A 20,925-nucleotide genomic window follows, 5' to 3' on the forward strand; every position below is an offset into this window, starting at 1 on the left:
CCATACTGATATCCAACTGATGGCATCATTTATCGAAAAGTTCATCCTTTTTCCACTGAACTTCAGTGGCATCTTTATCATAAATCAAATGACCAAATACACATGTGACTGTGTTTATGGTCTTCCTTCCTTTTCTATTCCATTGGTCTATTTGTATATCTTTAGGTCTTAAATTTAATCTAAGTTTTCATATATGGGGCAGTAAGTTTTTTCATGTTACTCTTCTTCAAAATTGTTTTGAACCTGTTAGACATTTACATTTTATATATAAATTTTAGAATCAACATGTCAAACTATGAAAAAAAAAAAAAACTACAAGAAATGAGATGACCTTTAACTTACATGTCCATTTGGGAGATTTGATATCTCTAAATACTGTCTCTCAATCCAAACATATAACATATTGCACTGTTTATTTGTTGTGGCTTAGTTGTTAAGCTATGTCCAACTCTGGTTTTCCTATACTTCTTTTAGTGTTGCTATGTAGTTTTCAGTATAGAGATTTTGCACATTGGTTATTAGATCTATGTTCTAGGTATTTGATGTTTTTTGATATTATTATAAAGAGTATCTTTAAAAATATAATTTTTGCTGCTGATAGGTCAAAATAGAAATAATTACTCTTATATTGATTTCATGTCCAGTGACCTTGCCATATTCATTTAGTAATTCTGATATTTTTCAATAGTATTTTGGGCTTTTCTATAATCTTGTCACCTATGAATAATGACAGTATTATTTTTTTCTTGTCAACTTGGTCATGATATTAACTCCTATATCCTGTTTACTAGTGTTAATATTTTGTTTAGGATTTTCATTTTGATTATGAAATAAAGCGCCTGTAATTTTCTTTTCTATTATTGTCCCTGTTCAGAGCTGTCTTGACCTCAGAAGAAGAAAGGAGTGCTCCCTCTTTCTATTCTCTGGAAGAGCCCCATAAAATGGTGGTTATTTATTTCTTAACTATTTTTTTAGAACTCAGAAGAGAGATATCTGGGTCTGGAGTTTCTTTGTGCAAAGCATTAAATGTCTTGAAGACTTATCAGTTCAGTTCAGTTACTCAGTCGTGTCCAACTCTTTGCGACCCCATGAATCGCAGCAGGCCAGGCCTCCCTGTCCATCACCAACTCCTGGAGTTTACTCAAACACATGTCCATTGAGTCAGTGATGCCATCCAGCCATTTCATCCTCTGTCGACCCCTTCTCCTCCTGCCCCCAATCCCTCCCAGCATCAGGGTCTTTTCCAATGAGTCAATTCTTTGCATGATGTGGCCAAAGTACTGGAGTTTCAGCTTCAGCATCAGTCCTTCCATTGAACACCCAGGACTGATCTCCTTTAGGATGGACTGGTTGGATCTCCTTGCAGCCCAAGGGACTCTCAAGAGTCTTCTCCAACACCACAGTTCAAAAGCATCAATTCTTCAGTGTTCAGCTTTCTTCACAGTCCAACTCTCACATCCATACATGACCTCTGGAAAAACCATAGCCTTGACTAGACGGACCTTTGTTGGCAAAGTAATGTCTCTGCTTTTTAATATGCTGTCTAGGTTGGTCATAACTTTCCTTCCAGGAGTAAGCGTCTTTTAATTTCATGGCTGCAATCACCATCTGCAGTGATTTTGGAGCCCCCCAAAAATAAAGTCTGACACTGTTTCCACTGTTTCCCCATCTATTCCCATGAAGTGATGGGACCAGATGCCATGATCTTAGTTTTCTGAATGTTGAGCTTTAAGCCAACTTTTTCACTCTCCTCTTTCACTTTCATCAAGAGGCTTTTTATAGTTCCTCTTCACTTTCTGCCATAAGGGTGGTGTCATCTGCATATCTGAGATTATTGATATTTCTCCCGGAAATCTTGATTCCAGCTTGTGTTTCATCTAGCCTAGCGTTTCTCATGATGTACTCTGCATACAAGTTAAACAAGCAGGGTGACAATATACAGCCTTGACGTACTCCTTTTCCTATTTGGAACCAGTCTGTTGTTCCATGTCCAGTTCTGACTGTTGCTTCCTGACCTGCATACAGATTTCTCAAGAGGCAGGTCAGATGGCCTGGTATGCCCATCTATTTCAGAATTTTCCACAGTTTATTGTGACCCACACAGTCAAAGGCTTTGGCATAGTCAATAAAGCAGAAATATACATTTTTCTGGAACACTACTGCTTTTTCGATGATCCAGCAAATGTTGGCAATTTGATCTCTGGTTCCTCTGCCTTTTCTAAAACCAGCTTGAACATCTGGAAGTCCATGGTTCACGTAGTGCTGAAGCCTGGCTTGGAGAATTTTGAGCATTACTTTACTAGCGTGTGAGATGAGTGCAATTGTGCAGTAGTTTGAGCGTTCTTTGGGATTGGAATGAAAACTGACCTTTTCCAGTCCTGTGGCCACTGCTGAGTTTTCCAAATTTGCTGGCATATTGTGTGCAGCACTTTCACAGCATCATCCTTTAGGATTTGAAATAACTCAACTGGAATTCCATCACCTCCACTAGCTTTGTTCATAGTGATGCTTTCTAATGCCCACTTGACTTCACATTCCAGGATGTCTGGCTCTAGGTGAGTGCTCACACCATCGTGATTATCTGAGTCGTGAAGATCTTTTTTCACTATAGCACTAGTCAATTTTGCTATTCTTGTGACAGTTTTGATAATGTATATTATGTAGATGAAATTTTCCCATTTCATCTATATTTTCAAATGTCTTGTTTATAATATCCTCTATTGTCTTCTTCATGTCTGTATAATTTGTAAGTGATGTTACTTTTTATACTCCTGACACTGGTTGTTTCTGTGCTTGGTGGCTCTTGCACTTTCTCTAAGATTCTTTAGGGGTTGCTTTTGATTTTATTGATCTTTTCTATTGTAAGCTTCTTATGTAACTAATTTCTAATCTTCTCTCTTATGTTCTTGAAATGGATGCATAGTTCATTGATTTTTTTTGTAACAGTTTTCTTCTTTTCTAATGTGTAAATTTGTAAAGCAATACATTTCCCTCTGCTGCTGCTACTAAGTCACTTCAGTCGTGTCCAATTCTGTGTGACCCCATAGACGGCAACCCACCAGGCTCCCCTGTCCCTGGGATTCTCCAGGGGAGAACACTGGAATGGGTTGCCATTTTCTTCTCCAATGCATGAAAGTGAAAAGTGAAAGTGAAGTCGCTCAGTTGTGTCTGACTCTTAGCGACCTCATGGGCTGCAGCCTACCAGGCTCCTCTGTCCATGGGATTTGCCAGGAAAGAGTACTGGAGTGGGGTGTCATTGCCTTCTCTGACACTTCCCTCTAGAGATAGGCTTAATTACATCATTCATTTGTTGACTTTTCAGATTTACTAATTTTTTTTAGTCTTTCCAATTTTTACTCATCTTATTAATTTGGAAAGTTGACAACCCTTACCTATTCTTTTTGCAGTTACACTAGACATCACAATATTTATTCTTTCTTTAAAAATATTTATTTACTTATTTATTTGGCTGCATCAGGCCTTAATTGCAGCACATGGGCTTAGTTGCTCCATGGCATGTGGGATCTTCGTTCCCTGACCAGGGATCAAACTTGAATCTCCTGCATTGCAAGGCAGATTCTTAACCACTGAACCACCAGGGAAGTGCCACAACATTTATTCCTGACTAACCAAATGTTATTGTATATCTCTACTTACTCCATCTCCACAGACATTGCAAAGATCTTAGAACACTGCAGCTTTATTTTTTTCTAGCCAACATACATAACATGATTATTGTATAATTTTTGTATTTGTAAACTCAACAAAATAAAATATGTGGGAAATATGGTGGGTACAGTGGAAAACCCTAACATACATGGTAAATGGGATGTCATACAGAGAAAGTAAGAGGATTCAGAAATAATGTGTGAAGAGTCAATTGCTAAGAGCTTTCTAAACCTGATAAAAGATATTATAATACAAATTCAAGAAGTCCAATATACCCAAAGCTAGCTAAATGAAAGAAATAACACCTAGACACAACCTACTGACATTGCTGAAAACCACAGACAAGCTCTTAAAAGCATTCAGAGTGAAGAAAGGGTGAGAGACAAATTACTACAAAATGATCAGCATTAAGACTGACAGCTGACTCTTCACAAAAAACAACTGAATTATATTTTTAAAGTGATGAAAGAAAATAACTGCAAATATAAATTCTATATTCAACAAAGATGTATTTTCAAGAGAAAGTGTAAAATGAGGACATCTTCTACAAATTAAAAAAAAAGTATTTGTCAATAGTAGACATACTCTAATGGAAATAACTCAAGGATATTACTCAAGAAGAAGCAGAAGTATTTGAGATGGAAACAGGAATAAAAAGGAACTAGAATTATAAAAATATGGGTAGATACAAACAAATATGGACTGAGCAAACAGCAACCACAATAACTTTCCATTCTTTTTGCTTTCTGTGCTTTAATCTTGTTATTTTATTTTGATCTATCTTGAAGTTTACTGATTCTCTTTTAAGAAGCATCTGATCTACCATTATGTCTATAAAATTCTTCAGGTCAATCTTTAATTTTTCAAATTTAAAATTTCCTGTTTATTATTTTGCATGGTTTTCAGTAGTCTGCTGAAATTATCTATCTTGTATTTTATTCCCTAGAAGGTAGTAAGCATAGTTGACTGTAAAATACATGCCTGATCAATCTACTATCTTGAGCCCCTATGGATATGGCCCTATCGTCTCTTCTGTTCATTTATGTTTACATTGTTTTATCTTCTGATGTAACTGGTTATTTTTTATCATGTTCTAGACATGGTATTGCAGAATTTTTCATAGAAATAATTTGATGCCTAGGGTTATGTTAGCTTTTTCCCTAATAGATATAGTTTTGCATGTTAATATCAATCTATTAGCATTTCAGTCCCATTTCAGAGATTGAGATGATTTAAAACTAAATTGCCATCTCTACAAGCACTTATTTCCAGGTTCATCCTCACTTCTACTGGGCAGCTATTCTGAGTCCCTACCCAAAATGAACATTCTTTAACAGCCTCATTCCACTGCCACCAATTGTTTCTGAACTCCAATCCCCACATTGTTATTCCTTTTAGTTTATTTCTTTTAATTTATTTATTTCTTCTGGAATTGTTAAATGTCTCCAGGGCAAAAATATCTCCAAACACAAGGGTTACCCACTGACTTTCCTCTAGCCTCAGATCCTTGTTCTGTGATTCTTCACTCTCTTGTTAGCCCTTTAGATCTTCGAGCAGATTTTTAAGTATTTTGTCCAGTTTTTCTTTTTGTCCCCACTGGTCCAAGTTATATAGTTTCTCATTAAGATAAGTAAAAGTCCTATGTCTTCTCTTTAAAAAATTCACAGACATGTCCACAAGAGACTGACTGCAGGCAGTGGTTTCCCCCTCTAGATGATTCTCCCAAATCATCAGTTTCCAGCTGGTCACTTCTCATTTACATCAACTCAGTCACTGTGTGTCGAGGGGACTGAGACTCTTGCCTTAAATCCTTTCTAAAACAAAGCAAAAGATAAACATTCTGATAGAGCACTATTTGGTCTTCTAGGTCAAAGATTAGACTTCTGAGTCTATTTTTTCTAAATCAGGCTTTAGGTTCTTGGTAAATGAAGGTTAGGTTGTTTATTATTTTGCTGGAAAAGAGCTCCTAAAGGTTTTATAGTGTTGCTATCATTCTCTTCTCCATGTGCCTGGAAGATATGTAATGTTTAATGGTCCCAGGCTTGCCCTGTGAGGACAGATTGACAGTCTCTTCTGAGCATCCGAACATCTGCTGGTTTCTAGCCTCAGTCATGGTGTGAGACCAGGACAGTGCTGAATGGAAGACTGAAGGCAGGATGACTTAGAAACAGATGGTGTATAGCTCCCACAGGGTGTTGAGTCCACTTCCAGAGTCAGTAGAAGGAGTATTAATGCCACTAGGATGCCACGTTGAGTGAAAACACACACACACACACACACACACACACACACGCACACAAATAAGACAGAAGATTCAACTCTTCCTGTCAGTAATCAGGAAATCTATCTGTTCAAGGACTGACTAGTAGATTCAGAATAGACTTTCCCAAAGGGTCAATAAAATGGAATAAAAGCCTACAAAGATTTTCAGATACCCTGGGAAAGACAGACGTGTGTGACCTTCTCTAAAAAATGAACTCCTGTCCTTTGCTCAGTCTAATTCAATGAAAAATTTCTGAGTACAGCTGTTTTATGAAAAATAATCTCTACTTTCAAGAAGAAGGTACTTTCCCTAATTGTGGTTGAGTGCGCAGTTTCCAGAACCAGGCTGCCTGGATTCCAATCCCAGCTATGCAGTATATCAGCAATGTGATCTCAGGCATGTTATTTAATTTCTCTGTATTGTCATTATCCCACACATAAAATAGAAATACCAGTGACACTTAGCTCACAGAGAGAGGATTAAAAAAAAGTAATGCAGGTAAAGTACCTAGAATAGTGACTGATCTAAAAAAATGCTATTTGTAATTAAATTTGTTTTATTATTATTATAATTATTACTTAACAATATCTAACATGCTTATCTTATGGCTCTCAGAGCCATGGCTTTCTTACCTCTGTTCTATACTCTTTTATTTACCATTATAAACAGGCTGAATGTTAGAATGGTTTCTTTACTAGCTGAATGTGGGGACTGCATTGGGGATTCTCACATCTTGCTGCTAATTTCAGAAGGCTCTTTGAAAACACTACTTCCTAGGATCCAAACATAGAGAGTCTGATTTAGTAGATCTGGAATGGGCATAGGAAGCTGAATTTTACTGATGAACCTAGATGCAAAAATCCTGAACAAAATTCTAGCAAACAGAATCCAACAACATATTAAAAAGATCATACATCATGACCAAGTGGGCTCTATCCGAGGGAATCAAGGATTCTTCAATATTTGCAAATCAATCAATATGATACACCACATTAACAAATTGAAAGATAAAAACCATATGATTATTTCAATAGATGCAGAGAAAGCTTTGACAAAATTCAACATCCATTTATGATAAAACCCTCCAGAAAGCAGGCATAGAAGGAACATACCTCAACATAATAAAAGCCATATATGATAAACCCACAGCAAACATTATCCTCAATGGTGAAAAATTGAAAGCATTTCCCCTAAAGTCAGGAACAAGACAAGGGTGCCCACTCTCACCACTACTATTCAACACGGTTTTGGAAGTTTTAGCCACAGCAATCAGAGAAGAAGAAGAAATAAAAAGAATCCAGCTTGGAAAAGAAGTAAACTCTCACTGTTTGCAGATGACACGATCCTCTACATAGAAAACCCTAAAGACACCACCCCAAAATTACTAGAGATAATCAATGAACATAGTAAAGTTGCAGGATATAAAATTAATACACAGAAATCCCTTGAATCCTTATACACTAACAGTGAGAAAACAGAGAAATTAAGGAAACAATTCCATCCACCATTGTGACGAAAAAAATAAAATACTTAGGAATAAATCTACCTAAAGAAACAAAAGACTTCTATATAGAAAACTATAAAACATTGATGAAAGAAATCAAAGATGACACAAATAGATGGAGAAATATGCCACGTTCATAGAAGAATCAATATAGTGAAAATAAGTATACTATCCAAAGCAATCTATAGATTCAATGCAATCCCTACCAAGCTACCAATGGTATTTTTCACAGAACTAGAACAAATAATTTCACAATTTGTATGGAAATACAAAAAACCTCAAACAGCCAAAGCAATCTTGAGAATGAAGAACGGACCTAGAGGAATCAACCTGCCTGACTTCAGACTATACTACAAAGCTACAGTCATCAAGACAGTATGGTACTGGCACAAAGACAGAAATATAAATCAGTGGAACAAAATAGAAAGCCCACAGATAAATCCACACACCTATGGACACCTTATCTTCTACAAAGGGGGCAAGGATATACAATGGAAAAAAGACAACCTTTTTAACAAGTGGTGCTGGGAAAACTGGTCAACCACTTGTAAAAGAATGAAACTAGAACACTTTCTAACACCATACACAAAAATAAACTCAAAATGGATTAAAGATCTAAATGTAAGACCAGAAACTATAAAACTCCTAGAGAAAAACATAGGCAAAACACTCTCTGACATAAATCACAGCAGGATCCTGTATGACCCACCTCCCAGAGTAATGGAAATAAAAGGAAAAATAAACAAATGGGACCTAATTGAACTTAAAAGCTTTTGAACAATGAAGGAAACTATAAGCAAGTTGAAAAGACAGCCTTCAAAGTGGGAGAAAATAATAGCAAATGAAGCAACAGACAAAGGATTAATCTCAAAAATATACAAGCAGCTCATGCAACTCAATACCAGAAAAATAAATGACCCAATCAAAATATAGGCAAAGAACTAAACAGACATTTCTCCAAAGAAGACATACAGATGGCTAACAAACACATGAAAAAATGTTTAACATCACTCATTATCAGAGAAATGCAAATCAAAACCACAATGAGGTACCATCTCATGCCAGTCACAATGGCTGCTATCAAAAAGTCTACAAACAATAATGCTAGAGACGGTGCAGAGAAAAGGGAACCCTCTTACACTGTTGGTAGGAATGTAAATTAGTACATCCACTATGGAGAACAGTGTGGAGATTCTTTAGAAAACTGGAAATAGAACTGCCATATGACCCAGCAATCCTACTACTGGGCAAATACACCAAGGAAACCAGAATTGAAAGAGACACGTACATGTAAATCCATGGCTGATTCATGTCAATGTACGAAAAAAACCACTACAATATTGTAAAGTAATTAGCCTCCAACTAATAAAAATAAATGAAAAAAAAATCATCAAAAAAAAAAAGAGAGAGACATGTACCCCAATGTTCATCACATCACTGTTTACAATAGTTAGGACATGGAAGCAACCTAGATGTCCATCGGCAGATGAATGGATAAGAAACCTGTGGTACATATACACAATGGAATATTACTCAGCTATTAAAAAGAACACATTTGAATCAGTTCTAATGAGGTGGGTGAAACTGGAGCCTATTATACAGAGTGAAGTAAGTAAGAAAGAAAAGCACCAATACAGTATATTAACGCATATATATGGAATTTAGAAAGATGGTAACAATGACCCTCTATGCAAGACAGCAAAAGAGACACAGATCTAAAGAACAGACTTTTGGACTCTGGGAGAAGATGGCAGTGGGATGATTTGAGAGAATAGCATTGAAACATGTATATTACCATATGTGAAATAGATCACCAGTCCTCGTTCAATGCATGGAACAGGGCACTCAAAGCTGGTACACTGGGACAACCCTGAGGGATGGGATGGGGAGGGAGGTAGGAGGGGGGTTCAGGATGGGGAACACATGTACACCATGGCTGATTCATGTCAATGTATGGCAAAAACCACTACAATATTATAACGTAATTAGGCTCCAATTAAAATAAATTAATTAATTTTAAAAAAAACCTCACTGGTGAACCACTGGACTTTGGCATACCAATTATTAAATATCTTAGCCAACTATTAAATATTCATGAATTTTGCAAACTGGTTGCTCAACTGTCAGTAGCTATTGATTATGGTGGGAATATTTACATTATGAAAATTGGCAAATGCTACACTTTTTCTTTTTTTCTGGAGAGCTAGTTGACCACCAGGAGAAATATCAACAGCCTCAGATATGCAGATGATACCACTCTAATGGCAAAAAGTGAAGAAGAACTAAAAAGCCTCTTGATGAAGATGAAAGAGGAGAGTGAAAAAGCCGGCTTAAAACTCAATATTAAAAAAAAAAAAAAAAAAAAAAAAAAACTAAGATCAGGGCACCCAGTCTCATCACTCATGGCAAACAGAAGGGAAAAAAGTGGAAGAAGTGACGGATTTCCTCTTCTTGGGCTCTGAAAAATCACTGCAGATGGTGACTATAGCCATGAAATTAGAAGATGCTTGCTTCTTGGAAGGAAAGTTATGACAAACCTAGACAGTGTATTAAAAAGCAAAGACATCACTTTCCTGACAAAGGTCTATATAGACAAGGCTAAGATCTTTCCAGTAGTCATGTACAGATGTGAGTTGGACCACAAAGAAGGCAGAGTGCCAAAGAATAGATGCTTTCAAACTGTGGTGCTAGAGAAGACTCTTGAGAGTCCCTTGGACTGCAAGGAGATCAAACCAGTCAGTCCTAAAGGAAATCAACCCTGAATACTCATTGGTAGGACTGATGCTGAAGCTGAAAGTCCAATACTTTGGCCACCTGACATGAAGAGCTAACTCACTGGAAAAGACCCTGATGCTGGGAATGATTGAAGGCAGAGGAGAAGAGGGTGACGGGATGAGATGATTGGATGGCATCCAATGGACATGGACATGACTCAATGGACATGAGTTTGAGCAAACTCCAGGAGATGCAGAAGGACAGGGAAGCCTGGCATGCTGTAGTCTATTGGTGTGCTGTAGTCTACTGGGTCACAAAGTGTCAGACATCTTGGTGACTGAACAACAACAAGTTGACTATCACACTGCAGGTATACTCTTCTCCTTCCTGGGAGTGTTTCTGCTTGACCAAAATTTTCACTGTTCTCAGGGTTTGTTGACTGAGATTTGGATCTCCCATGGAATGGGGATTCCCATAGTGGAAAGGGCTGTTAGCCAGATATCTCTGCATCCATATTCAAACTTTCATGTCTTCAGTGTGAGGCAGATGTGGAAAACTGCCTATTGGTTACTCTAGCTTATGGATGTGTGATAGTTGGCTCTCACAAAGATTTAAAATCAATTTTGAGGCAGCTTGTAGAAAATCATAGCAGTGCACATTAAAATCCAGATTCTCTTTAAAGCTTTTCTTTAAAAAGATGAGGGACTTCCCTGAAAGTACCATGGTTAAGACTCCATGCTCCCACTGCAGGGGACATGGGCTTGATCCCTGGTCGGAGAACAAGATCCTATATATGTCATGCTGTGACCCAAAGAAAGAAAGAAAAATAAATAATCTGTGGAGAATTTTTTTTAATGGAAAGATCTGCGCCTGCTTCTCATTTGAAAAATTCTGGCTAAAGCTGAGTGACCACTGGCAGGATGAAAAATGTTCTCTCACCTGCCCATTTGTTCCTTTATGCTTCCAGCCTGGCCCCTGAGTCTGCAGCTTACTACAGCCGTATGCCTTGCTGGAAAAGGTGACAGACCAGGACTGCGCAGATGGAAGCTTGTCGTCATGATGCTGCTTTTAACTCATTGTGTGGCCTTGGCTGACTCACTTTCCCCATAGGAGTCCTAGTTTCTCATTTGCAACCTGGGAGAATGCAGACCTTACCTGCTTCTAAATGGCCGTGGGATGATCTGAAATGGGAGAGTGCAAGGCCCAGACTGCCAGCTGCAGGAAAGTAAAGAATTATTGCTATCTGTTGATTTCTATTATCTACTGTCCCCTTAGTGGGGATGAAGGATGCCAGAACAAGATCTGATAGGAGAAAACGTCTGACTACATTGGCACACTGAGAATGGATACGGAGAGATGGCTCCATGGTGAGAAAAGCACATGTAACAGAAGGACCAGTGAACTTGCTGAGTCTACAGTCTTGCTCAGGGAGCTTTGGGACCAGGAGAATTTAAACACCTTGTTATTAACCACCTCCACTTTACAAATATGAAAATGCGGGCTCAGAAGGAACATGGGCTTAGAATCAGATCTGCGTATCAATCCTAGCGACATTCCTTAACCTCTCTGAACCTCTGTTTCCTCGTGTATAAAATGGGAATGCAAGAATCTGTCTTCTAACACATTATGAAGATTCAGTGAGATAATGTGCTTTCGTTACCTAAAACATATTGTAAATGTCCATTAAGTGACAGCTGCTGTTATTAAATCAGGCATATGCTAATTGAACCACTGGCAAACCAGGAAGTAGTTAAGAGAATAAGACATATTGCTAGTGGATTAGATCCCTACAGGAAAAGAATTTTTCATCAACCAGATGGGGCTCCTTTGACTTCCCATTACATTGAGATACTTCAAATCAGTATTTTTCCTAGCATTTACTATAAGAAGAATGAGACACCCAACCATACAAGCCCAAGTTACTGGAAAGTGCTGAGAGTCAGAGGTGGTATTATTAATAGCATTATAAAGCATTTGCAGAGTTGAACTGGAGTGTGTTTACCCTTCAAAACTCCTTAAACATTGGCCCTACTCAGCTGGGAATGAAAAATTGGGGCTCAGAAAACACTTATTTATTTTTTATTTTCCCTGCTTTTCATGCCTCTTTTCACTAGCAGGTCTGAATATCAAGGCAAAAGTGTTCAAGCTCCTCTGGGCTCCTGAAGGCTGGAACAAATTACAAATTCTTGGAGCCAGTCCTTCTTTTGGATTAAACTCCTTTTTCTATTCCTCTTTCCCAATAAAATTTTTGGTTCCACAGAGTCCCTTTTCTCACCCACTCCTCTCCTAATGCAATTCTGTTTGATTTCCACTGAGCAGCTCCTGAAAGGAGCTGCTGAACCGTGCGGCAGCCAGCATTTCAATTCCTGAACACCCGGAGCTGTTTCAGATGCTTCTGTAGATCCAGCAATCTTGCATTTAACCAAAATGATTGACACAGCATTTTCCCCCTCCCCAGCATTTCCAACTCATTAGTCTTATTTGTCTTCCACAGAAGGACTCTCTTGGTCTGGTTTCCTGCCAAATCAGTGAACTTGTACAAATACATGCATAAGTCAAACACACCTACACACACATAGATGTAATAGGTACTGAGTCTGTATCGGTGGTGAATATTCAACAGTTCATTTCGAGACTTCATGTCTCCACTGAAGTTTTAGTCACTTGCTCTTTTCTTATCTCCCCTTCTTCTTCCTCCCTCCCCTCCCTCCCCACTTCTTTACTTTCTACTTTTCCCAGAAACTGTCTCTTTTTTTAGTAGTAATTATAAAATCTCATATTCTTCAATGTCAAAGAGGCTTGAGAAGCTATCTTATACAATTCTCTCACTTTAGTTTTGAGAAATCTGTGCACTGGAAAGGAACCCATGTGCCATCAGTGGTTTTTCTTTGCCTTTAGGAAAATTTTCACGCTCCACAGGCATCACCCAGCACTGCATGGCTCGGGCACTCCATATTGTGTCGGCCACTTCTCTACCTCAGTCTCCACACAGTAACCAGACAGATCCTTCAGTTCCTGCCTCAGGGTCTTTTCACACACTTTTCTTTCTTCCTGGACAGTCTTTCACACCTGGGCACACACCTCTTCTTCACCACTCTACATTCTATTTATTCCTTAAATCTCAAATCAAATGGTACTCCTTAGACCACACACTGTTCCCTGTTCATTTCCTTCCTGGCACTCATCAAATTTGTAACTATGTATTTAGTTGTTTAATGTCTCTTCACCTATTAGAAAGCAAGATCTCTGGGGCCAAATACCATGTCTTGTCCCTTCCCCCTACTACTTCTTCAGTGCCATATACAGTGCCTAGCACTTGATAGTAACAACAGATAGTAACAAGAAAGTTAAAAGTGCATTGCAACATACAGTAGGTGCAGACAAATATTGCTTGATTCCACTTTTAGAAGGTACCTAGAACAGTCAAATTCATAGAGTCAGAAAGTATACTTACTGGCAGATGTCAGGGGTAAGGGGTGAGGGGATCAGTGAGGACTTGGTGTCTAGCGGGGGGAGAGTTTCAGTTTAGGAAGGTGAAAAATCTGGGAGACGAATGATGGTGACAGGTAACACAGCAACGTGAACGGACTTCGTGCCACTGAGATGCACAGTTAAATACTGTTAGAATCATATGTTTTATATTATATGACTTTTACCAAAATTTTTTTTGAAAAGTTAAAAAATCCAGTGAATTTTTACAGTAAGGATCATGGCTGAGCTATTCATATTCCCATCAAATGAATAACTATTGCCTATTAAATTTTTACTTGTGATTATCTATGTTTTGCTAGACAGCAAAAGAATATATGGTTTGTTACCTTAATTAAAATCTATTCATTCTGTTTCTTTTGTTGAATGTATACATGGTGTAACTTATCTAAATGTAATCAAATATATCTCAGACCAGTCACTTTACTGCTTAATTTAAAAAAGGAAAGTAACAGTGTCTAACATTTACTGGGACCTTGCAAGTTTCAGAAACATTGGTCTAAGTATTTTATATGTATTAACTCATTTAATACTTAACAACTATCCTATGAGGAGGGTATGATTATTATCCCCATTTTGCAGGTAAAAAGACTGAGTGGTAAAGTCACTCACCCATTATTACACAGCTAGAAAGTAACAGAGCTAGTTTCTAATCCAGGCAATTCTGACTCCAAAGCCTGAACACTTATCCAGGCCATGCTGGGTCTTTATGAAGTGTTCCATTAATATTCATTGAAAGAGTAAATGAAAAATTTATCCAAATTGATTAGCAGCAAAACTGAGGTTAAAACTTAAATTGCTTGATTGATAATCCACTCCTCTTTCTATGCAAACAGAGAGCTTCTCAAGAACTAGCAGAGTGCAATAAAAAGAGAAAGAAGAAATTAACAAATTGGTCTGTTGCTGGTAATTACTATGGGAGGGACCCTGTGTTGTAGATTGTGGAGTGAAAAGGAAATCATCCTTTTAGATTCAAGCAGGACCTAGTGGCAGGTAGAAAAACACTGAACTATTGAAGAGGACTTAGGATAAGGAATTAGGTTCTCTAGAAACACGAAGTGGATTTATAGTTATTATCACTAACGATTCTCATGTTTCAGATGAGATTTTTCAAACCTGTTTCTAAAGTATAAGCTACCATCAATTTTATGAGAGTGCTGGTCAGAATCCTATTTAGGATGAAAGCTCCAGCTGAGTGCCTTGTTCGCTGCTGCATCCACAGCATGCGGAGCATTGCCTGGCACATAGTAAGTGCTCAGTAATATTTATTTAATGAGTTAATGGAAAAGGCACATCCACAAATCCATCAGCATGTCCTCACTGAGTACCTGTTATTAAGTTTATGCAGTCAAGGCACAGTAAGGCTTACAAAGAAAAGTAAGTCAGATTCCTTTCCATGGAGAGGTCCTAATCTAGGTGGACCTCATAACAACTACCACTATTAATAAAAGTCACCATCTTAGGGGTGTGCTTTGTCTATATGCTGTACTATGTCCCTTTATGTATTATGTCATTTTCATACTTCTAACACCCTTAGGATAATGGCGTTAGTACTAGACTCCATTTATAGATGTAGACACTGAAGTTTAGAGATGCCAATTCCTTGATCACAGTCACAAAGCAAGGAACTTGTGGAGCTAGGATTTGAACTCAGCTCCATTGACTCTGGCATCAATTATGCCAAATGCATTCATCCCATTATTTCAAGGTCACCATCTATGGGTGAGAGGTGTTGGGACCACCAGTGTTTGCAGCATTAGAAGGTGGGGGCAGAGACGGAGACAGTATCACAAGAAACACCACTCAGCCTCTCCAGGTCTACATATGCTGCTGACCTGGATCTGAGATACTCCCTTTTTTCACCTGCCACAACCCTATTTGTTGCATAGGACAGATTCAGTGACTCTCCTTCCTGGAAGCCTTCTCAAACACTGTAAGATTGGCTTAGCTCTTCCATCCTTCACGACCCCTCATTATAATGCTTCTCATCCCACATTCTAATCTCATGTATTTCCCACCCACTATTTTTTGAGTTCTTCCAGGAAAGTGTTTTATCCTTTCAGGGCTAGTATAGTGCCTGACCGACCTATAGTGTGTTATTTCCTAAATATTTATGGAATAAACGAATTTTTGGTAGAAAGTGCCACATATGGATCCAACCAACATACCACAGAATTCAAAGGAAGGAATACATTTTAGGGTGTTAATTAAAACTCCACGCAAAGAACTGCTGAGAAGTTGGGTAAGATGCTCACGCAGTGCTGCACTGAACATGTGTGGACCCAATGGCCTCCGCAGATGAGTGGTGTGCAGTGTGGTCCTGGCAATGTCAACATGGTGAAGACACTCTGCATGTACCTGCTCGTGACCTGGGAACTCATGCTGCTGTCACTGGTGCTCAGTACTGCCCCTGCCCTAGGCTTGGGGCCACAAAGGTCAAGACCAGGAGAGAATCAAGAGTGGAAGTCTATCATGCTCAGTCACGTCCAACTCCTTGCGCCATGGACTGCAGCACACCAGACCTCCCTGTCCATCACCAACTCCCAGAGTTTACTCAGACTCATGTCCATTGAGTCAGTGATGTCATCCAACCATCTCATCCTCTGTCATCCCCTCCTCCTGCTGCCTTCAATCTCTCTCAGCATCAGGGTCTTTTCCAATGAGTCAGTTCTTTGCATCAGGTGGCCAAAGTCTTGGAGTTTCAGCTTAAGCATCAGTCCTTCCAATGAATATTCAGGACTGATCTCCTTTAGGATGGACTGGTTGGATCTCCTTGCAGTCCAAGGGACTTTCTCAAGAGTTTTCTCCAACACCACAGTTCGAAAGCATCAATTCTTCAGTGCTCAGCTTTCTTTATAGTCCAACTCTCACATCCATACATGACTACTGGAAAAACAATAGCTTTGACTAGATGGACCTTTGTTGGCAAAGTAATGTCTCTGCTTTATAATATGTTGTCTAGATTGGTCATAGCTTTTCTTCCAAGGAGCAAGTGTCTTTTAATTTCATGACTGCTGTCACCATCTGCAATGATTTTGGGGCCCAAAAAGATAAAGTCTCTCACTGTTTCCATGGTTTCCCCATCTATTTGCTGTGAAGTGATGGGACCAGATGCCATGATCTTAGTTTTCTGAATGTTGACTTTTAAGTCAACTTTTTCACTCTCTTCTTGCACTTTCATCAAGAGGCTCTTAACTTTCTGCCATAAGGGTGGTGTCATCTGCATATCTGAGGTTATTGATATTTCTCCCGGCAATCTTGATTCCAACTTGTGCTTCATCCACCCCAGCATTTCTTATGATGTACTCTGCATATAAGTTAAATAAGCAGGGTGACAATATATAGCCTTGACGTACTCCTTCCCCAATTTGGAACCAGTCTGTTGTTCCATGTCCAGTTCCTACTGTTGCTTCCTGACCTGCATACAGATTTCTCAGGAGGCAGGTCAGGTAGTCTGATACACTTAATCTTATCAAAATGAATGGAAGTAAAGCCATCTGAAGGAAATTCAAGACCAGAGAACTTACTGAACTGAAATCCTGGATTGGCCAAAAAGTTTGCTCAGATTTTTCCATAACATCTTATGAAAAAACCAGGATGAACATTTTGGCCAAACCAATACATCATACTGTTTATACCAAGAATAACAGTGTTGTGAGAAAGACCATCCTGCTAAATCATGACGGAGGCGGAAGACAAACAGCCCTGGAAGACAATCTTTCCCTTGGAATTACCTAAAATGGAACTTCATTTTCATTTGAGTGGATGGATCCATTAGTTCTAATGCCATGAGGAAATTAATACACAATAAACCACGTCTTAAAATCCATGACTCGATGACTATGATTAACAAGGGAAAGAAAAGACCTTTGGAGGAATGTCTCCAGAAGTTTCAAAGTATTCATCAGCTTGCTACTAGCCCTTAACAGACTTTCATGGCCACAAAAGATGCTATTAAAGAATTCACAGATGATGGTGTCAAGTGCCTGAAACAAAGGAACACACCCAGAAAAGAAAATACTACGGAATGACTGAAAAGACTTGTGTGGAATTTGTACTTGACACTATAAAACAGTCTGAAAAAAGAGAACATAGACACTGATGCTAGGTATTTCACAACAATCAACAGAAGAGGTGGCCCTTCAGTAGCCGAGGAGACTGTTAAGCTTCCTGAAGAGTTCTTCCTTTCCGCTAAGGACACAGTTCTTGGGCTTGACCTCAGTGGAGACCCTATGGTAGGACAAACAATATTCTTTGGAACTTTTTTAGAACCTGATAAAACATATCTTCATTTGCTATTACATTTTACAGAGATCCCAAAGCAAAACGAATGAAGGAAGGAAGGACGAATGGACGGATGAATGGATGGATGGATGGAAGGAAGCAAGCAATCAATGAAGGGAGGGAAGAAGAAGGAAAGGAAAGGAAAGGAAATTAGGGAAGGGAAAGGAGGGGAAGAAAAAAAGAAACTTATGTATTCCTGGACCTGCCTCCTGATAGAATTAGGCATGGAACATTTCTCAGTTTCTCTGAGGGAAGATCCCTGGATCCAGTGAACTTTGTAAGGCATCCCTAGACACCACTGGGTAAAGCTTAGGGCTTCAGTTCCTACAGACAATCCACTGTTCCTCTTGCCCCACCCCCAGGCTGCAATTCATATGGAGAGAAGTACTGTTTTAAAAATACAAATGTCATTTAGAAAAAAAATGATTTAAAGTAGAGTTGGGGGTAAAGTGGTCATTAAGATTCCTGTCTGGATGTTTAGACTATGTGAACCTAGGAAAGTTATCCTCTATGAGCCCTAATTTTTACATCTATACTGTTGAGATGACAAAAATTACTGTTGGGAAGTCAAAATGAAGCAATACATTAGGAACTCAGCTGAGTGTTCTGTCCTTTGTAAGCACTCAAATGTTTGTCATGGTCACTGCTGCTGCTGTTGCTACTTGTCTCCCAGCATTATTATTAGGTAAAATTGGGAGAGTAGGCATTTTATGCAGAAGTGCACTTCTGAGGAAAAGTACAGAGACATGAAGAAATGTCCTGCCCTCAGGTATAAAGACGACTCAAGGCGTTGGCAAAAAGGGCTATAGATATTTCATGCTGAGAGAGAGTGACTCCTCTGAACCAAGGAATCAAATGCTCAGAAAATTAGAGAGCTGGTGAAACCATGCTGCATTCTTGTTTTAAAGAGCTAAATATCAAAGTGAAGAGCCCAACATATGAGCCGAAGGTGTGTGTCCTTTCCACTAAACATACAGGTGAGGCTCTGTACCATGACTACCATTTTGTTCTCAGGAAATGATCCCCTGGGAATGTGGGCTGCTGCCTCTCATTCTTTCTGGAGAAGAGTGGTGAGTCATTAGACATCTTTTCGTCTAGAAGAGTGATACCAGTTTCAGCTCTATGTCTAACCACCTAGTCTTTTCCTAAGGCTGCCCAAACAGAAATGTGAAAAGATGTGACTTGGTCCTTATGACTAGGATTAGGGGAGAGTGGGTGTGCTGGTATAAGTGATCCTTCAATTGGCTCTTTCTATGAAAGTTGGGACATGCATAGAACCTATTAAGAGGTTTTCAAAATATGTGAAATTATTTAGCTACTTACAAGATAGATCTGTTTACTACGTTCTCAAAGATGCCATTTCCTGACGATGCTAATTATGGAGGCATTTCAGAATAATGACCTCATAAAGTTCAAGCAGCTGTCTCTGTGCAGACTTAGATAACACACAGCTATGACCTCACTCAGGCTAAGGGCAGGTCTTAATAGCTTGAAAGGACTATGGTCAGAAAAGCAGTTTTGGCTTAAACTGTTTTCCCTCTTAACTGTTTAATAAAAGGAAGTGTCTCATTAAAGTAGCTTATTTCCCCCATGATTCCATGGAGTTAGGGCCATGGTACCTTCAGGTCATTAGCCAAAATGAGAGTGATATCTTGGGATAGATTGGGAACCCCAAAACTCAGCCTCGTACTCCAGTCATTGTAACACTTTGGTTATTTTATTCTATCACACCGGTCATTTAGAGTTGAAGAGTCTAAAAATACTAGTCATTTCTTAAGGCTGATTAGGGCATTTTCCCTGGGGAATAAGCTTCTCTACAGAGGAACTTCAAGATGTCCAAGAAGATGGGCTCTGTGTTTATTGAGAGACAGGTGATCAGGCAGTAACAGAGCCCATGGTACTGGAGAGTAAAACGAACTGCTGCCCATACATAATGGAAGGTCGGAGGCAGAGTGAGTGTAATGGGAGCCTTATAAAAGCAAAAGGAAAAACTAGGACCACCCACTTATTTAAAATGGAAAAAGGAATGTGTGTTTTTATCCCAATACCCATCAAATTTCTTTTAGGAAAAAAGAAGCAGGAGTAGGAGGAAATTAGGAGTAGGAAAATGTTATACAATTACTTGGCCTTTCAAGCATCTTAACATCTGAGGCGGTCAGAAAAACCATGGTGGAATGAAGAATCTGGATTCAGGAAACATAAACTCAAGTGTAGATTCTGCAGCTGACACCATCACTGTGTGACTTGAGGACAACATTCCCCTGCCCCGCAGCCTCCACCCCTTGCCTGTCATATAAGGGAGTTAGATAAAGGCTCTGTAGGTTCTGTCTTTTCTGACATTCTAGGGTTTAATAATAAGCTAAAACAAGGATCCTGTTTTCCAATGTGCAAAACACAAGAAAAAGTATGCAGTGAAGTGACCTATAAATTCTGCTGAACTTTAAATGTGAATTAGATGCAAATACAGAATTAAAAATTAGCATGAAAATCATTACCCTCTGTAGATTAGGAAGTATAATGCAGTTGCTTTGCAGTGGGAAGAATGAATCTTGCACGTGCTGAAATAAGCACTGACAAATGTTAGAAGAGATAGACGCTACAGTAGTCTGGGCTTTTTTCCCCTTTGTTGAGACTTTTTCTTTTCTCATTTTGCATCCATGGTTAGACGGGGGACAAACATCCTTGAGATTCTACATGGGTCAATGGTACAAGGATGCAGAAGAATGTCAGGTCACCTGAGCATAGTCATAAGTAATGACATCATACACAGGTTTATATGACCCAGATGACCTGAGGATATACAGCCTCTGGTCAACCTGAGGTAGTATCTACCTGTCCTGAAAGAAAGTTTATGCAATTGTTACACTTGAACTTAAGCTGAGAAAACAGCCTTGGGGACGGGAATTCATGCTTACTGAGTGCCACAACATATGTTAGCATTTGACACATTTTGTTTCATTTAACCCTTATGCTAAAGGCACCCTATCAGAATGGGGCTGAT

General features: G+C 38.9%; 1 protein-coding gene and 1 pseudogene across 4 annotated transcripts in view; both read left to right on the plus strand.

The window, feature by feature from the left end:
- Nucleotides 1-20,925, plus strand: part of GRIA1 (glutamate ionotropic receptor AMPA type subunit 1) — a 336,627-nt gene that overhangs the window by 137,923 nt on the left and 177,779 nt on the right. The gene's annotated exons all lie outside the window — the stretch shown is intronic.
- On the plus strand, nt 17,320-18,237 carry LOC122700457 (annotated as a pseudogene).

Source organism: Cervus elaphus, chromosome 9 (genome assembly GCF_910594005.1).
Source record: "Cervus elaphus chromosome 9, mCerEla1.1, whole genome shotgun sequence".
NCBI classification, from domain to species: domain Eukaryota; kingdom Metazoa; phylum Chordata; class Mammalia; order Artiodactyla; family Cervidae; genus Cervus; species Cervus elaphus.